The 16,843-nt window shown below is 39.7% G+C and overlaps 1 protein-coding gene across 6 annotated transcripts in view; it reads left to right on the forward strand.

Annotated features, from left to right (window-relative positions):
- Positions 1 to 16,843, forward strand: part of FRMPD4 (FERM and PDZ domain containing 4) — a 352,077-nt gene that overhangs the window by 63,721 nt on the left and 271,513 nt on the right. Inside the window, exon 1 of one of the 6 annotated variants that reach the window (XM_054189090.1) lies at positions 8,614 to 8,848. The exons of the other annotated variants lie outside the window; for them this stretch is intronic. The gene's annotated coding sequence lies outside the window, so the exon portion shown is untranslated. Of the gene's footprint in view, positions 1 to 8,613; positions 8,849 to 16,843 lie in introns of those variants that run through there. 6 annotated transcript variants of the gene reach the window in all.

Here is a 16,843-nt window from a genome sequence, read left to right on the forward strand (position 1 = left end):
AGAGATGGTGCTTAGGGCTCCCAACTGCCAGCAGCTTCTGCAGCTTCTCTCCAACACTGCTTGATTCCGTTAACAATTCCCACATCGTCCTTGTGAACAAAGGTGCCTAAATTATGTTCCTCCCTCCCTTCCTCAACTTTTGCATCTGTCTAGTCTCACTTTGTAGCCTGTATCTCACCTGTTCTGGAGAAAATCGTAGGTGATTTTACTTGCTCTTTTCCCACCCAGACTTAACATTTCCCCAAATACTTTTATTAGAGGATAGTCACAAATTGCCCTTCTGTTATAAAATATAGCCAGGTAAAATGTTCCAAATCCAGCAAGACTCCAAAGAACATATATTTTGACAGCTTCTACCAAAATGACTTAAAAAGGCTACACTACTGGCAACTATAGCTTTCTCAAAATAGACTTCAACTGCAGTACAACACTGTGCTGGAAAAGCAAGCTACTGTGCAGTTGGCTCGCCCCCGCCCCCTCCCTTTTTCCTCTTGTTCTTTGATGCCAAAGATAAATAACCTAAGTTCTTGTTTTTATTATGAAAATAAATAGAACAATGATTAAAATGCATTCTAAGCTTGAAAATGAAGGCCTCTTATACCAGGCATATCCAAATATGAACCTTTAGTGTTACAGCTTCTTTTCTTTATGGAAGGTGCCGGACTGTTTGTTCTGTTACATGTGATGGTTTTCCAGAGCTAAAATTAACATTAGGATGGGCTTAAAAAATTAGCTGGAAGCTATTTCTGTGCCATCCTTGGAAGTTGAGTACTCGGTCTTTTGTGTTGAGCAGTGAAATAAGATAAATCACTCTCATGAATACTGTTCTAGGTTATTTCTATAGTGTGTTCCAGCACAGCGAGTAGTAACGTGCAGGTCAGGAGCGCTTTCTTTATGGCTCTGTGTTGGTTTTTGGGGATGGGGGACCGCAAACAGCCGTGTGGCAGCTGTGTGTGGGCGGTCTCCATGTCATCCCACTGTGGTTGTGCTGTATGCTCCTAAAGCCAGAAGAGGGAGCACAAATGAAGTCCTTGTTTGTAGATTAGATCCATGAGGCTGATCTGGAGCCTTGGAAGTACTGAGGTCACACATATTAAGTCGGAATGCCTTACTCTGTTAGACGCGTGCACGTAAAGAACGGGAAATAACGAGCCTGCTGCTGGCTGAAAAAGAGAGGAAAGGGGCATGGAGCTGTGGAAGAAGCAAGATGACTAGGAAAAACTGAGCCTCTTTGAGGCCTTTTAAAGCATATTATTATGTCTTAAATGATTTACTAAGCCTGTTATTTGAAGTTAAGTCCAGTGAATTTGGTTTGTAAGATCACTAGTGTTTCTCATGAATCAAGAATGATTTGTGTGTCATTGTACAGACCAAATACACAGACATGTGGACTTTATACTTGGTAGAGCTTATTCAAATATGATTTATTAAATATAGATATTGGGTCTTATTGTGGATCCCTTGTAGCATGTTTGTAAGGACTTTTATTTTTTTAAATAAGCATGCTGATTTTTAGGGTTGCTAGTTTTCAAATATATGTATTTATATGTACTTTTAGAAATTATGTATTTTCTTATGATAATATGTGTGATGAGCATAGGTTGTATTGAGAGTAATCACTTATGAAAACTATGTAAGGACAGCTACGTGTTGATTGCACTTTGCAGATTGGACTTCTTAATGTAGGCAATTGGTGATTTGGTTGCAAAGACCTGTTGATAGATACGCAAACTGCTTCCTACTCAAATTAGGAGACCTTCCAAGATTACAGTTGTCTGCTGAGTGTATTCTGAGACTTTTTAACTTTGGCTGCATTAGCTTGGTTCAAGGAATGTGATATAGCTGAATGATACTTTGAAAAGAATAATTAAAAAAAACAAAGCCACAATCTTATTAGCCTCTTACATTATTTGGGGTTTTGTTTTGTTTTTCTGTTTATTCTTGGGGTAGAACTCCAAATTTGATGTCTGCAGCTATTTGCTTTATTACCTTAGATGTGCCATTTCCAATGTTATGCTTGTAGACTTAACAAGCTAATCCGGGAGACTAAAGCAGAACTGTCATTTTGAAGCTACGCAGCTGAAGGTTCTTTGAAATCAGTTTAGAAAGCTCCAAGACTGTTTTTGTTCCCTTCTTAATTTTTAGAGAAGATGTGTTGACTTGTTATGCTGTTAGTGATCCCTAAAAGGGATGTTACGGAAAGGTTGCCTCTCGCAAGTTCACTGGAGGTTAGACCCCAAATGGACATGATTTACATTTAGGAACTGTGCCAGTCTGAAGGCATGTTGGAGATGACTAGGGTGTCCCTTTTCCTGAGACATATTTTTCTTAAACTGTATAATACTGAATTTGGTGAAAGTATGCTTTAGTGCTTAAGTGAGGAAAGATGATCCATTAGAACTGCAGTCCATGCCAACACTGCAAGACATAACAGACAGGCACCATTAAATTAGGAGTGCTAGAATAATTCTTGTCTCTTCATACAGCTTTCTTACTGTCACTCTCAGAAGCTTCTAGGACTGTGGAATATTTACATGTGCTGTGCTCTATAAAAGCTGTGCTCCTACAGTGTGATCATTTACTCTTCCTGTCTGCTTGGGTTGCTGTGTTAGAGATTGAGGAGGAGGTGATTAAAGCATAAATGTGAAATCATTTCTGTTTGTTTGTTAGTTTTTCCCTTTTAGAGGACTGAGGCTATGAAAGATCTGTGGTGAGCTGCCAGGTGATATATTGGTGGCCCAAGGAGGTATGATGGGCCACTCCTCCCTCCGGATTCCTGTACCCAAACGGCCCTAGTCCTATCAGCACTTTGAGGTTCGCACGTCAGGATGCATTTGGTCATCCTTATAGCAAGACAGTGCTGAGCTAATGACGGCAAATGGTGGTGACACAGGTTAATTTGACATCCTCTAGCAAGTAAATGAAATCGTATTGTTGTCACACTGGTTGTGCTCATGTTATATATCATGTTTTGTCATAGAAGATTCAGAAGACAGCTTCCAAATTTGTGCAACATGATGGTACCTTCGAAGTACTAACTTACAAGTAACTGTGGTTAGGTAATAAAATATCTTGTTTATGAGAATTTAAAGGTTTCAACGTTGATTGTACAAGAAGGGATAATTGATGGGCTGACAGCTTTAGAGTGAGCTTTGGCTCCCATCAGGTCAAAATGCAATTGCAAGTGTTTCCTGAGGGGTCTTGGAGAAAAGTCCTGGTGTTACTCAAGCCAAAAGATAAGAATGATGCATGACAGAGGGATTAGATCTTCTACTCTCTTTTTCTCCTCATTTCAATGTTTTCTGAGAGAGGAGAGTTACCGGTTGTCTTGTTTTTAAGACATCCGAGCGAGGATTCTCTGAGGAATAGTAGGTTGTGTAGATAATGCAGCTATTCTTGCATCTCTGTGTATAGGAGCAAATTCTGTGAACTTCTGTTGTCTTTGCTTAAATATATATTGATTTGAAGGTGTTGTGGAAGCTGACTAGACTGTAAACTGGGGACATACTACCTGAACAGCGAAAAAGGTGTGCACTGTAATTTCTGGGCAGTGTGTTCATGCTCTTTCCTGTCTTGATTTATCCCATTAGTCTGCTGGCATCCTTGTACCTGTTTGTTTTGGTGGCCTCTATTGACCTCCTCCTTTTTTTAAATGGCAGGTTCTTGGATTTTCTAAAGATCAGAATGTCGGTAAGTTCAGCTGTTCTAGAGTTGCTGCTTTTTTATTATGCTATATTTTTCATAAAGCAGTCTTAACAGGGTGGTGTCTTCCTGGATCAAGTTATTAAGTGGCTGCTGGACATTGTCTTCCAGTTACCGCTGAAGAAGGCACTGGTGTCCATATGGCCTCACGTTGCTTGAGGCTGTTGGGCTCTTATAATTGGTGTCAGTCACTTTTGTGCCCTTTCCCTATGTCCTCTGAAGGTCAAAATGATCTGTGTCATTTTACTTTACATTTGAAAAGTAAGTCTTACTGAATTAGTACAGTGAACTAGCAGACTTGGAAGGATTTTCTAGAGAATGAAGATGCAGGAAGATGTGGTAAGATTTTTGTAGGTCCCATGTTGATCTCCTTTGCAGAAAGACAGGTCTGGTAGGATCTTGTAGGGGAGGAATGAGTTCGATTGTTGCTCTCCTCAGCTGGTGCCGCTTGAAGCTGAAGAAGAGATTTTATCTGCAGTCCAGCTGTAGGCTAGTAAAGCAGCACTATTTTTTTAATAAAATGGTTAGCCTGAGAATTTGCAGCATAGCTTTACTTTCATTCTCATCTTCACACAAGAACAGCCAAGCTTATGTGCTCTCAATTTAAATTCTCTGTCTTCTCTGGCTCTGAATTGGAAGTAGAATGTGTGCCTTAAGCATCCATTCTTTGCTTCTCAGTCTTATTTTGCAGAATTAATATCACTTAGTTAAAAATAATTCAGACCCTGCCTAGAAAAATAGCTTTGCATCCTGAAAAAGGCCAGGAGTCTACTAAAGATCTTGATGAAGAAGCAATGGGGAGAGAGTACTGAACACAACGGAAAAGACATTAATGCACTCAGAAAATCCTGTGGTTTATATGGATTAGTATTCAAGGCACAGCTTGCAATGTCTTTTTTGATGCTGAATATATGTAGTAGCAACGTCAGCTATAGGCAGGTAGAAACTGAAGTTTTAGACTGAATTAGTAAGATAGCTGAGGAGGAAATAGCAAAGCAAGTGGAAATGATGAGGAGATAGAGGAAAATGACCGGTGGGGAGAAAAATGAAATCGCTTATCCTTAGAAAGAGTACACCTGTTCTTGCCCTGCTTGTACTCACTGGTAGCAGCTTTTTAAAAGTGACTGCTATAAATCACCTGAACTGCAACAGGTTATGCTAAATTGCTTCAGCTTTTACAAAACCTTTCTTGCAAGATCTTGCCTCAGAAGCATTCCTAGGCAGAGTACTGGTGAGATGTGCTTGTTTGTACACATTTTTACTACCACTTTAACAAGAAATGTTGGCAAGCCCTGAAAGAAGACTAATTACAGCTTTGCAGTGGAGATCTTATTACGGTTGTGGATGACATTGGCTTTTGTTTTTGGAGCAAAAAATAGAAATTAGTGTGAAACTGTTAGGCAGGAAGCAGGGACTGCATTGTGGCAATAGCTCTTAAATTATTACTTCAAGAATGTCAATTGCTGGTGATTCAGGATACAGTGATGACAGGGGAGGGTTATTCCAGATGGATGAGAAAGATTAAACAGCATGCAGAAGAAATGAGAGAAATAAATGTGTGTTGGGAAGAGAAATAGCAGGGACAGAATGAGTGTTTAAAGAGAATGAGATAAAAATCAACCCGTTCCTCAGTTTGAGGCCAAGTTGGCACCCTCTTGACTCATTAAACTGTTCTTTTGAATCCAGAAATTGGCTCTACAAAATGTCACCTAGTCAAACAGCAAAAGGACCTTAAGAGAGAGGGTCAAGGCCAACAATCGATAAGCAAAAGCTCTAGCTATTTTAGTTCTGCCCATTCAGTGTGACTTTAAGTTGGAGACTTTAATTGATTTGTGTTTGCTGATGTTTGTATATATACACTCCTGTTCTTACTTGGCATCAAGCAGGATGGTAGTTTAATCTTAATGTATACAGAGTGGTTGTGGCTGGAAGGGCACTGCTGGGGGTCATCAGAGCAGGGTCAGCTACAGTAGGTTCCTCAGGACTGTGTCCAATTGGGTTTAGAATATCTCCAAGGATGGAGACTCCACAGCCCCTCTGGGCAACCTGTGCCAGTGTTCAACTGCCCTTGTTGTAAGAAAATGTATGCTTTTTCAAATGTTTACGTGAAATTTCCTGTTTTTAAATTTGTGCCTGTTTGCTCTTATCCTCTTACTGGGCACCACTGAGAAGAGCCTGTCTCTGTCTTATTTACTCTCCTCCTCAGGTATTTATACACATGCATTAGATCCCCCGGAGCCTTCTCCTCTCCAGATTTAGCAGTCCCGGCTCTTGCTTCTCATTGTTTGTCAGATGCTCGTAATCATCTTTGTGGCTCTTTGCAGGACTCACTCCACTATGCCCATGTCTCTCTTGTGCTGGGGAGCCAAGAACTAGACTCAGCACTCCAGATGTGTCTCAATGCAGGGCCAAATGCAGGGGCAGAATCCCTTCCCTTGACCTGCTGGTGTCGCTCCTCCTAACTGAGCTTGAATGTAGATATTTCTGTATACGGAAGTATTTTACGAGGCACTCCAATGCTTAGTGAGAGCTTTCACTTCAGAGTTGTCATGCTGCAAACCAGGGCAGTGCTGCGTGAGCTGGCAGCATTTTCCTTAGATTGCCCTGCTACTCTCATGCCACATGTTGACTCTCCCGGTAGCTGCGAAGAAGCAGCAACTTGTGGTTTCAGCTTCTGTATGTGCTTAGCTGCCTCCAGTGAACCTGCAGTACTTGGATCCCCCCTTCAGAAGTGGGTTCCAGGTGGTGTGAAGTGGAGAGATGTCAGGGGTCTGGGGGAGGTGAAGCATTGACACAGCTCAGCACCGGTGGCAGTGCTGTGGAGGGAAGGATTAGCCTGACTTTGCCATTTAAAATTCTCATGGACCGTGAACTTATTTTGAGCACTGTTGGCCTGCCTGTGAGCAAATTTTTACTTATCTCAAAGTATTTGGAAAAGACTTAAAAAATTCTTATTCTTTTGTGATTTATTGCAGTATTGAGGTTTGCATCCCAAGACACATCCTAAGGGTGTCCCTCTGGGCCAGACCAGTCCATTAACTGGTAGTATATTTGCTATAGGCTCCTGTATTTCTTTTTTTTTTTCCTTTATTTCTTTTTTAAAAAAAATTTATTCATAGCTGGTGTGCTTTCCCTCTTAACTTCCATCTTCATTGGGACTTAATATATTTTTGCCTTTACTTTGATTTTTCTTTTTATCAGTCAGAGTTCTGTTCATTTGCTTTAAATTCATCCCAGCAAAAAAATCCCCCAGGAAAACAGTTGAGGGATTTACAGAAGTTATCACTCAGGTTTGCGTAGAATTGGGAGTTGGGCAAGAAATTTGTCCAAAACATTTGGAAGAGAAAGATTCTTCTGTCGCTCCTTTCCTGGTTTATTGCAGGATCTATGTATTTGCTACTTTTTAAAGAATCTTGTTTTTTCGAGAAATAAAAAATAGACCTTGTTTGGAAACCTGGAAGTGCTGTATGATAAGAATGTCCATTTTTTTTCTAACTATTAAAAACATTTTCTGCAGTGCTCAGTGAAAACTAGAACTACTCTGAATCAGCACTGAGCAATTTCTGCATATGTTGTGTCAAAATTGGCAAGTAACAATGCAGAGCAAAGTGTTGCCAGAGCAACTTTGTCTTTACTTGCACAGTCTTTGGGGGTTTTTTGTTGGATATTTTTTGCGGGTTTTTTGGGGGTTTTTTTCATGGCACTCCTGTATTTCTGTGTGTGCAGGTGGGATAGTGCTTTGACAAAGATCAGCCACTCAATATTTCATTTTGTCCGTGCCACCTCTGGTTCAGATTACCTGCATGCTCTCCATGTTCTGCAGTGGGTGCAGAATTGCTTGTTTCCTCAAAGCTGCTCTGTGGCACTCATCACTGTATCTGCATACTTAAAATTCTAATGAATTTACTTTACACTGCTGCTGTAAGATTAGGCAGCTTTTTATTATCTCTTTACAGGAAAGGGAATTGAGGTATGATATGATAAAGGCAAACAGGTTGAACATCCAGGTCTTCATGCGCAATACAGGACACGTGGATCTGATTTTTCATGGCGCTGGCCATTTTTGTAGCCCTCTCCAAATAACGAGAGCAAACCTGTTGTGTTTTTTTGGTCAAGTCTCGTCTGTAATTTGTTTTAAAAATATTTATTTTCCATTATTTTAGGCAAATGCCAGAATCCTCCTTTCTGCCAGAGATGGCTTTGTGCGGGTGTTTGGCCATATTTCCTTTACATGGTCAGCACCTTGTTACCTCTGTAGTAGTTGCAAATGCTTAGCATTAGAAAAAGCCCCAATTCAGCACCTGCAAAGGACAAGCCCCACAGCTGTAGTTTGTAGATGCTTTGGCTTAAGTGATTTGGGAGATCCAGTATAGTAGTCCTGTTTATTCTGTGGACCTAGATGTTTTTGTGTGTTGCATTTTTTCTTTCTTTTTTTTTTTTAAAACATGGCAATCTAGGAAATGGTGGCATTTCATATTTTTGTGTCTGTACAGTTACTGTGTATATATATTCCTCATTCTGGGTGGTTGGTTTATGTTATTAAACACATCATCTGTTATGTGGAATAACAGTAATCTTTTCATATGCAGACTCTGTTGCATGGGCCCGCTCTGCTTGTGGTTTTTTTTGTGGTTTTGGGGGTTTTTTCATGTGTTTTTCCTTTCTGAGAAGCAAATATTTGAATATAACCAGAGAGTGGCAGTTACTGGCCTAACCGTAGTGATCTGGCTGACGAAAGAAATAAGGTTATTCTGCTGCACTTTCAATCCATCTCTATTGACTCTTAAGATCCAAAATTTCAGCAATTGGCTGTTACCTTTGGCATCTATGATTAAGATAGAAAATGTAGGAGTCTGGTGGACTTCACAGCAGTTCACAATTGCAACTTTTGACTCCAGGCTTTTCCCAGCTTTAGTTTATTTCCACCTTCTACCACTACTAGAGTTCTTCCGTCCTGTCCTTCCCCCTCAACAGGTATCTGTTTCACTGACACTTCCACACTACTTTTTTCTAACCCCCATTTGTGTTGGCTGCCTCTGCCATCTCGTCTCATCTCTGCGTGCCAAGCGAGCCGCTGTTGCAGCACTGTGTGCTCAGTTCTTGTGCCATTCGCTGCAGTGGCTCCCGGTCAAGATGATGAGCAACAGTAAGTAAAATCCTGCTCAGCTGCTTCAGCTTACAGGTGGAGCACCCTCAGCTGCTCTCTGGGACCAGTGCATACTTTCCTCAATGGATGCATGGATGGCAGGTAAGGAAGGGTATGAGATTCCCCTTCATTTGCAGTCAGGAGAGAATAAAGCTGCAGGTCTCCCCAAAAGGATGCTTATCAGTAAGATTCTTTCTTGCCAACTCTCTTGTTTTGTTTTGCTTTAAAAAGGCTGCTAACTTAATTACATTTTCAGGAGAAAAGCAGCCACACTGGTTCAGATCAAGGAGCCTAGGTAACAAACTGTCTTTACCTTAGATAGAAGTAAAAGTCTATAAGGAAAGCTGTGTGCAGTGAAGTGCTGAAGTACTACTTACTGGGAAGGGTGATGAGTGTGGAAAAGCACAAAAATATTTCTTGCTTCCAAAAATCAACCGTGGAAGAAAGGATATGGTGAGGATGAAGAGAAGCCTGTTATATTTCGATGTATGTATGATGGAGGTCTGCAATAAAATGCAGACTCTGTTGCACGGACCCACTCTGCTTGGGTTTTTTGTATGGTTTTTTCCTTTCTCAGAAGCAAATATTTGAATATAGCTGGAGGGTGGGAGTTACTGGCCCAACCATAATGATCTGGCTGACGAAAGAAATAAGATTATTCTGCTGCACTTTCAGTCCATCTCTTGTTTTCTGTTTCCATGGATATCTTGGATTCAGGAAGAGGGGTAATGTAGAATTAGCATTTCCCAATGTATGAATAACTATACCAGAAAATTCCTGTTGAGCTCGATAGCTGATTCCTTCTTTTTAAAGAATCTGCATTGTAGCTTCAATACCATATTATTAGCAGTAGGACTGTAGTGATTTATTATCCCTAACATTTTTGCAGTGCGAAGTAATATGATTTAATAGCACACTGTTCTGAATTACATGGAAATATAAATCCAATACAAAAGTTACCAGTAGCATCCCGTACAGAGCAAAACTCAGTGCAGACATTTGGCTTTGAGTTCAGTTGGTTGTGGTACTTAATCGTGGCCATCACTGTACTTCCTCTCACTGGATTAGAAAACCATACCTGTTACTGGAAAAATACTGCAGCACATAGAATGATTGTTGTGGTGTTATACATGTTTAAAATCTAGTTGAAATCCAATACTATAATTACTCAGTTTTATTCACAGAAGTAGGTTTTATCTTTTATTACATAAGTATTCACGGATCTCAGAGTATGTTCTGTGACCTTTTGGGGTTATTTGTCTTGTTTCTTGTATGCACTAGAGCTTGTGTGCTTTAATCTGTGTTTGCTGAGAAGCTGCCAAATTGCCTCTTCTGTGCCGATCTCTCTTTTTTGTGTGTGTGTAATCCATGTTCTCATTGATGTATTAAAGGTTTTGTAGAAAAAATGTGAGGCATCTGTATCAGTATTTGCTTATGAATCATATTTTGTGGTATATTTGTTAAATATATGTTAAGACCTCATAAACACCGAGCTAGTGAATATAAGAATATATACTTAGCTGAGTGTTCAAATGTGCTTTAGCGTGTTAGGATGGGTGAGATGTGGTGCCTTTTTCATGTGTGTTCCCTCAGTTTGTTAATCTGGGGCTTTCAGATCCAACTAGGTAAAGCGTTGACAAATTGATGGAGATTAAATAAATCTAATTTATTCAGTTTTCTTGGGTGTAAGTAGGTCTGAAGGACTGAGAATAACAAGAGGTTGCTTGTGGTACAGAAAAAGTCTTTTGAAACACTGGAATAACTAACTGTCGCTGATAAGAGATCTGATTCTGCACCAGAGAATTGAATGAAAAAAACCCGTGTTGACGTCAGCATTGCTAGGGCTTGTGTGAATGAAGACAGTGCCAAGAGTTGATGACAGGCAGGGCATCCACTTTCAGATCTTAAGTACTGATGTAAAATCAGAAGTTCACAATTAAAGAATTCCATGTGAGACAGAATTCTTTCCACAATTATATCAATAGCAGTTTCAAAACTGTTTTGCTGTTTAAGTTTGCCCGCTCTGCTGTCTCCATATGAACGCTAGTGGCAAAAAAGTGACAATTTTTTCCTGAGTTTGTAAAACGTTTGCCTAGGCGATTTTGAGGCCAGTATTGCTGGAACATAGCTGTCTAGGTCAGGAAGGAAAAAGCAAGACAGATCAGGTGGTAGACATCACGTAGAACAATGATACATTAGGTTATGCTGAATTATTTCACAGTGCAGTTTGGTTGTTAGTCAAGACTTTGCTTCAGACACTTCTGAGAGGCAGAGAATGTTTTATTCTTTGTTAAAATGTAAGAAAAATGTATGTTTTAAGAACTACTGAAATTAGCCAAGATATTTACTATGCATATACACATATATGAATTCCTCTCTTTTTCTTATTTATAATGTATTTAGAGAGTCCTCCTCATTGGTATAGTTTGTTATGCTAGAAGCCTCAGGTAGAATCACAACCCCCTTTTTTATCATGCTGTACAAATAAATTTTCATTTATAATGAGGCAAAAATAATACAGTAGGCTAAAATACTGATATAAAAACCTGCGCGTAGTTGGAAACGTTACTTTTTCCTTACAATCTTGGTATCTCTGATCTCCCGTAGCATGTTCCTTTTCTTTCATTGCTTTCTTGACCTCTGATTTTGGGCAGGTTGCATGAGGATGTATTCCAGTTAAGTGCAGTCTGTTCATGAAAACATGATAATGTTTCAGCCCCATAATACGCTGCTTTGGGCAAGGCACTGAGATTCCAGAAAGATGTGGACCAGTTGGTTTAGGGGAAGGAAACAGATAATAAGACGTCTAAGAAAAGTGACCTTTTGAGAAGTCTGAACAAATCGTGCTTGTTTACTGATGGGAGAAACAAATTTTCAGCTATGTAAAAGACTGATGCCAGGAGGGAGGCAATAATCTCCTTTTTATTAATAGCGGGTAGGACATGAAGCTTAATCTGCAGCTAAAAGAATGTGGGTTAAATATTAAAAAAGGGCAAACAGAAAACAAATGAAGAAAAGGCAAAAAACTTTCAAGTGGCAAGAATAGCGAGTGCAGGAATAGATCGCCTGGAGACTCTGAAGAACAGATTTTACAAATCTCTGTCTGGATTGCCTTGGAACAGGGCTTGGACTACTTGACCTCTTCAGGTTCTCTCCTGTACCCCCTGTTTTGTTGTCCCCCCTGTCCGCCCCCCCCCCCCCCCCCCCCCCCCCGAGATTGGGACTTGTATTCCTTAAGGATCCATAGCCTCTGTAAATCCAAATTTAGTATGAATAAATGATACTCTGAAGTTCCAAGTTCTTTATTCGCCATAAAATTTTGCAGTCCTGTAAGCCCTGCTGTCCCATGGTTGTTTGTATTTTGGTATTTACGTTCTTCAAATTGGGATCAGTTTTGTGGGGTTTCTGCTTCCGTATGCTTGAGGAGTAGCTGTTTACCTAATGGAATGGTTTCCTACAAAGCAATCAAGAAACAATTCCATTTCAGAGGCCAGTTCTGCTTCTTCGCTTAATCTCTTTTCAGATGCACCCTCGGAGTACAGGTGGTTTTAAGGAGGAGATGAATATCTGGAAAATGCCAATTTAGGGGCATAAGATGCATTTACATTCAGTCTGGGAATATACTTGCCGCCTGTGAGTCAGCAGTGTCAAACAACTATGCAGCAGAAAAGAAAATGATAAAATAAAAAGGACAGAAGTGACAAAAGGAGTGCAAATTATGTAATCAGTGTTTCTCCTTTTATCAAAATAGTTATTTCAAACCTTAATGAGCTTTGCCAGCCAGCGGTAACATTTTGAAGTATTGTATTAATAAGCATTCATTGAATTTTGTTAGTTTTGATATAGCGTTAATTTTCAGTAATGCTGTATTAACATCTAGATGGCATTTATCACTTCTACTAAGTAGTAGAAGTACTGAAAAAGATTAAATATGGATTTTAAGATATGCATGAAAAGAAAGCCTTTTTATTATATGAAATGAGATCATATCAGTGAAGTGTGTTGCTGCTACAAGATGGAGATCCCTTGGTCCTATGTAGAAAGGCTGGGTGACTTACCGAAAATGGGGTATCTGTTTGTAATGGAGCTATGTGATCCTATGTGGTTTATTACTGCAAATTTATTTATCTTGGCACTGATTCATATGCCCTAGCAATTTTAAGTTCTTGCAGGACCATTACATCATCTGGGTTAAACTCTGTATAATATAGGCTCTTTCTGACTTTAGTATTAAATATGTCTGTATTAAGCTAGTACTTACCATAGACTGCATCTTTTAGAAGTGTTTGGTCTTCATTTACAGACATGGAAGGACAAAGAAGCCACATTTCACTCTAACTTCATCAGTAGTTAACAACCCTCATTGCTGAAAAATGTAATTAAGCTCTATTTCTAATATGAATTTGTCTGGCTTCAGTTTCCAGGCATTGCCTCTGGTTTCTGCTTCAGAGCTCCAATACTTTATTCTTAGGGAGATGTTTATACTCTCTAATGAAGTCACCTCTCAATTCTTTTGTTCCAAATGAATCAGACAGCTCTTTAACTCTTGCTGTAAGGCATTTTCTCTAGCTCTTTGTTATTACTGTATCGATATGAATTGTTTTGGTTGTATTTTTATAAAAAACATTTACAGGAGAACTGCACATACAGTGTTAACATCTGCCTCCCCAGTGCAATACAACATACTAAAATCAATACTCTTGCTGTTTTCCTGTTGATTTATCAAAGGATAGGATTGCTCTGTGCATCTTCATCTCTGTGTCATTCTGGGAGCGCAAGTTCACCTAGTTGTTCACTGGGAATTTTTTTGAGCTGCTCCTCTTCAGAACATGCACAGAGTTCTACAGAATAGGTTAGAATATTTTATGTCCAGCTATAAACTTTATATTTGCTGGAATAAATTAATTTTCCCTGAATAAACCCAAGTCTTTAAATGATTACTCTTGAGTACTAACCTTGCCGGACAGAATTTTTCAGATTTTCTCTCTGTACTTGTTGACAGATCAGTGGTGAAAATACTGAATATGATTGGATCCGCACCTTGAGTAGAAATGTACTTTCACAATGGCAGCTATTCTTATGAGTTTATATACTTAATATGGTCTGTGTAGTCCTTTTTAATCAAACTGTGGAAAGTGAAGCCTTCCCCGACCCCTTCCGTACTTCCATTTTTAGAAAGAAAGTAACAGGTTCAAGAGAGCTTGCCTTCCATAATACATCTTTGGCTTTCCTGAAGCCTTTCATGCAAATTTAGTGAAATACAAGGGAATGTGATAGGTTCAGTGTCCAAGGGCATGGGCTTTTTTTTGCTTAAAAATATACATGTTTGTAACTTGCTACTAGTTGGGGTTCTCCTGTATTTTCTAGTATTAGCTATACCACAACTGCTGATGACGAGATGATCAGCTTCCAGTTCTGCCGTTAGCTTGTGTTTAATGAGATGCCAAACAGATACCCGGGATGTAGGATGCAGCAATGTTTGTATTTAAAAAGCGGTGAAGGTCTATTTTCATGAGTTCTAATGATGCTTTCACTGCTGATTGGTGGAGATCTCTTGCAGGTATCTTCCAAACTGTGTTACAAATGTGTTACCAAATTTTTAATATTCTAATCTGACCTGTGTAAAACACTCAGAATACTTCCCTGCATTACTGCATGCATCAGAGCTCATATTTAAGAAAGCCATCTGAAGTTGCTTTTGAAAATTTGCCTGCACTCGTTGCAGTGGCTAACTGCCCTTGCTTAAAGAACCAAAAAAACCCAACTATTTTCTCTTCTGAATTTGTCCAGCTTCAGCTTCCAGGTATTAGGTCTTGTTTGACCTTTGGCTGCTCTATTGAATAGTTTGTTTTGAAGCTTTTGTTCCCATAGGTACATACTAGGTAAGGACTGAGCTACTCAATACTCCCTCCTTGGTATAATAAATAAATTTAGTGGTCTGACTTGGTAGTAAGAGATGTTAGTAATTCTTGAAGTTCTCTTTTGGCTTTTTAACATTTTGAATTGTAGATGTTGGTAGGGACATATGCTGTGTCATACTGGTGCCAAATACAGTGATCTCTATTTTCAACCCTCTTTCTGTCTAGACATCTAGTAAGTTATTACAGTCTTCATGCCTATCTACGTACACACCATAATTCTGTAATTCCCTGTAATTTCAACACTTCTGCGTAAAATTTCCTTGTATCTGTTCCTACATAGGTAGTTTTTCATTATCCTTGTTCCCTGCGTTGGTGTCCTTCAAGTGCACGATCCAGATCTGTCCATCAGTGGCGTATCCTCTTCCTGTTTACCATTTTCCCTGGTCCCTCTGCCAGCTGTTGCTTGTATCAACAGCAACTGTTTGTCTTCTGGGTCATTGGTAAACTCTTAAATAGCAAAGGGCCAAGAACTGTCCTTGATGGGTCCTACTTAGTTATGATTTTATGTTAAATAATGGACTTTTAAAAATTAATTTTGTTATATTTGTAAATGACTTGATTTTTAAAATCAAAATAATAAGTGGATAAACCATTTGTCTTTGAAAACACCAGATATACTGCATCAATGCTCTTTTCACATTCAGTATTACACTCACCTTTTTTTAGCTGTGGACTTTCTGTATACATTCATTAATTTTAATGGTGGCAGTCATATATTTGGACTTATGCATGTAAATAATCACGGAATCACGGAATCTTCAGAGTTGGAAGGGACGTCTAGAGATCATCTAGTCCAACTCCCCTGCTAGAGCAGGATTGCCTAAATCACATCCCTCAGGGCTGCATCCAGGCGGGTCTTGAAAATCTCCAGAGAAGGGGACTCCACAACCTCCCTGGGCAGCCTGTTCCAGTGCTCTGTCACCCTCACTGTAAAGAATTTTTTCCGTGTATTTGAACGGAACTTCCTATGTTCTAGCTTGTGCCCATTGCCCCTTGTCCTGTCGCTGGGAACGATTGAAAAGAGCCTGGCTCCGTCCTCCTTAAACCCACCCTTTAGGTACTTGTAAACATTAATCAGGTCCCCCCTCAACCTTCTCTTCTCCAGGCTAAAGAGTCCCAGCTCTTTCAGCCTTTCCTCATAAGGGAGGTGCTCCAGTCCCACAATCATCTTGGTTGCCCTACGCTGGACTCGCTCCAGTAGTTCCCTGTCCCTCTTGAACTGGGGAGCCCAGAACTGGACACAGTACTCCAGTTGTGGCCTCACCAGTGCAGAGTAGAGGGGGAGAATGACCTCCCTCGACCTACTGGCCACAGTCTTCCCTATGCAGCCCAGGATGCCATTGGCCTTCTTGGCGACAAGGGCACACTGCTGGCTCATGGATAATTTGCTGTCTACCAGGACCCCCAGGTCCTTCTCCTCAGAGCTGCTTCCCAGCATGTCCGCCCCTAACCTATACTGGTGTTTGGCATTCTTCCTTCCCAGGTGCAGGACCCTACACTTGCTTTTGTTGAAAAATTATTATTATAATTTTATAATTTTTATAATAATTTTATAATAATTTTATAATTATTATAATTATTTAAGAATTTTAGTAACTTAACATCTGAAACTGCTGTCTCAAAGCTAAGATTAATGTGGAAGTCTTCATTCCAGTGATGCTCGGAGGAAAATTTCCATTGACTTCTGTGGGGTGCATTTTTTGTATACCTGGCCCTACATATGTGGAGGGTGCATATCTGGGGACTCTAAATACTATATATATCTAGTTTTGTTTCTATACTTAAATCAACTTATTGAGCAGTTTATTCTAATACATATCTAGGAAAAGAATATGTCTCTGCCTTTCACATTGGCCAACTAATGAATAGCGTCTTAAGAAATATTTTGCTTCGTTATGTATTTGAATGTGGTATCCGAAATTCGGAGACTTGGGAAAAATGTTTGCCTTTCCCTTCTGTTCTAGAAGCTACCTTGTTGGTTCTCGAGCAAATGTATGTAAATGCAGATGAGCAAACGGGGTTGTGTTAGCAATGACCAATTAAGGGCATTCTCAGTGGGGTCCGTAACTTACTG

The sequence above is a fragment of the Rissa tridactyla genome, chromosome 1 (assembly GCF_028500815.1).
Source record: "Rissa tridactyla isolate bRisTri1 chromosome 1, bRisTri1.patW.cur.20221130, whole genome shotgun sequence".
Classification (NCBI taxonomy): Eukaryota; Metazoa; Chordata; class Aves; order Charadriiformes; family Laridae; genus Rissa; species Rissa tridactyla.